Below are 3,402 nucleotides of genomic sequence, written 5' to 3' on the forward strand. Positions count from 1 at the left end.
AATAAGTTTTTTTCAGTATTTTAAGATGCTTATAAGCATCGATTGATTAGGAAGATCAATATGATATTTCTATTCCAGCCTCAGCTAATAATTGCGATTCAAGTCCGAACATTTAATCGGCGTGCAGTTTAACAGCTGTACATAGAGTTCAGAAAAATTCATATAGAATTTATTAGGCATCTTAGATCCAGCCGTGACTGCGAAAAGGCGCTGTCGAAGTTAGTTGTGTTGTTTACATAGGCGGTCTTTTCAAATTATAATTATTATTTAAAAGATGTTTGTAAATATTTGTGTTATTTATTTATTTTATGAAAAATATAAAAAAATTTATTGATATTTAATAATGATAGTAATATTTAAATTTTTTTCTTATCAACTGACATATATATATATGCATTATAGAAATAAAAATTATATACTTTTATATACTTAATCATTAAAGTATTATATTTATTGATTTAAATCACATAATATTATAAGTTTGTTAAGAATTGAAGATATTTTAACTAAGAAATAAAGAAGACATAAAAAAATTTTGTTTTTGCAGATGTGATAAGAAACGCACATGACTTAGTAAAGGATGAGCAAATTAGTAATCCTATTAAAATTTGGTTAGCATATGCCAAAGAGCGCATGGATCGGGAGAAAGAGAAAAAAAGAGGATAAAATGAAAGACACAATGTTCAGAACACACCTGAAGAATCAGAAGAAAACGTCATTAATTAAAATTCCTATGCATGTATTTTTTGTCAGAAAAGGTGCCGTCGACATCCTCTTTGCAATTTAATTTATAATTTTTTTGCCAAATTGAATAAGTACCCTCTACCTCATAAGAATTTTTTTATTTTTAGTTTTTTTTTTTTTATTATTTTTTTATTTTCAATCGAGAATTTTTTTTAACTTGAGTTTACTTCTACATTACTGTTGTAATTTCGTTACAAAGAACCATGGTCAATTATCAAACCATCCCTTCATTCGGCATCAGTCACCGCATTAACATTTTCACCAGAAGAAAAGTTCATCGATTTGATCACGCGAGAAAGCTAATTTAGTTTTCATTAAAAATAAATAATAAAATTTACTTTTAAAGTATATTTTGTAAAGTTAATAATCTAACTTAAAAACCTAACTATAATAATCTATCCAGATAGCACACAGAGCCAAAAAGAATTCATTAGTATATTCAGTTTTATGTCATCAATTCTGAATTCATTTTCAGGTGCAAAAAGAATCCCTTTTAGAAAAAGAAATTTGTTTGCATCTGAAAATGAACTCAGAATTAATGACTGTAATATAACTGAGTTCTTTTCTCATTCTCTGTACTATCTTGGTAACCTAAAAACCTAACCTAACTTAACCTTTTCAATGCGTGAGCGTGCGCGCCTGGCTGCATATATGTGTGCGTGTATGCTGTGTATATGAGCTACTGTTTTCTTCCCATTTTCATCCCATTTTCATCATTTTATAATCTCGTAGACATTCGCTGCGAAATTCTAAGGGAGATTGTACCCCGGATATTCAAACGTTCTCAGAACGTATTGCGTCGATCACAGTACGTTTCAGAATATTCTGAGATTATCGCAATATACTTTTGTGGTCATACTCAGATCGTTATCAGAATATCCCTATGCTGTTAGAGTTATAACACACTGATTATTATTGATTATTGGAATAATTAAAATTACTCTCAAATTGCCATTTCTCAACATAGAACAATTTTTGATAAATATTGGCCAATTTTGGCTGACGATAACTCAGCGAATAATTATCTTAAGATGATGAACCTTTTTTAAAATTAATTAGCTTGAAACTTCTACTTTAAGAGATTAGCTCACCCCTGAGATTTTAAAATGATACCTTAGGTTTGAGATTTTTTTATAGGTAAATGGATAACTTCATTTAAAATCTGCTTAGAGGACATTATTGTACATATATAAGAAACAAAAAAATATTTGTTAATTTTTTTTGTGTCCAAAATGGAGGCGCACAATGGTCTACACTTGCGGAATTCTTTTTTTTCTATTAGTGTATAGGATTCCAGGCACACGATTTGACATTGAACAAAACACAAAGAATTTTCATTATCTATATATTAAAGACTAGAGAAGTACGTAGGGATTTTTCAAAATATTGATTTTTCTTGAAATTGCAGCAATTTTACGAAAGACTTGTATTGACAAAAATACGAATTTTTCGTAAAAATAGCTGCCATTTCGAGAAAAATCAATATTTTAAAAAACCCCTACTTTCTTCTATAGTCCTTAATATGTAGATAATGAAAATTCTTTGTGTTTTGTTCAAGAGCAAATTGTGTGCCTGAAATCCTGTACATCGACGTTTGAAAAAACAGAAAAAAGGGATTTCGCAAGTAGGCCATTGGGCCGCCATTTTGTGCATAAAAAAATAAAAAAGTATTTTTTTAAACAATTTTAGATAGTTTCTTATATATGTACAACAATGTCTTCTAAACAGCTTTTAAATAAAGTTATCTATTTACCCCAAAAAATTCCAAACTTAGGTATCATTTTAAGAACTCAGGGGTGGGCTAACCTTTTAAGGTACTATGATTTGATTTTAAATTTAATGCACTCCAGACAGCACAGTGATGTATTAAAAATGTATTAAAAATGTACATGTTGGACATTTCGAACATATTTAAAACATCCTAATTAAAGCCTCAGACATTTTTAGAATGTTTTGAAAACGTCCAGTGTTACTATATTGGACATCCCAAAAACATCTTTTTTAAACTTTTAACGGACCAAAGTTGAACTTATTTAAAACATTGATCTAATATTATAAGCATTCAATATATAATCAATCGTATATATAATTTTCACACAAACAGCATAAAAACAATCACAAAACATAAAAAAAATTTGCGGTGTTTTCAAGCGGATCATTTTTCGCAAACTATATCGAAATCTAAACGGTCATCCATTCAAGCTATAACCGCCACCAACGTTGTTTGACTTTTGTGATCGGGAACTGCAGAACACTTCGTGATGATCCATGACTAATGATGTTTATGACTACATTATCCGATAAATTAGATCAATAAAGTTATCAAAAAGATGAAAATATATATTTTTTATAAATATTAACATATAAAAACCTGACCCTTAATCAAAATGACGGTATAATACAAATAAGTACAACACACTGAATTAAGAAAAGCGATATATAGTGTCTCGTACCTTATCTTTCGATTCTATTAATTACATTCAATTGTCTGATAAATAAATAAATAGCTGTATGTCTGCTTGTATAAGTTAATTAATTTTTTGTAATAAAAAAATAAGCAAAATACAAACAAAACAAAATGTGATTAGCCGAACCGCGAATATTTAAATTAAATAAAAATGCGCAGAGCTATCTAAACTATAACTGTTCTATAATAAA

Source organism: Wasmannia auropunctata, unplaced genomic scaffold (genome assembly GCF_000956235.1).
Source record: "Wasmannia auropunctata unplaced genomic scaffold, wasmannia.A_1.0 LD336033.1, whole genome shotgun sequence".
In the NCBI taxonomy this organism is placed as follows: domain Eukaryota; kingdom Metazoa; phylum Arthropoda; class Insecta; order Hymenoptera; family Formicidae; genus Wasmannia; species Wasmannia auropunctata.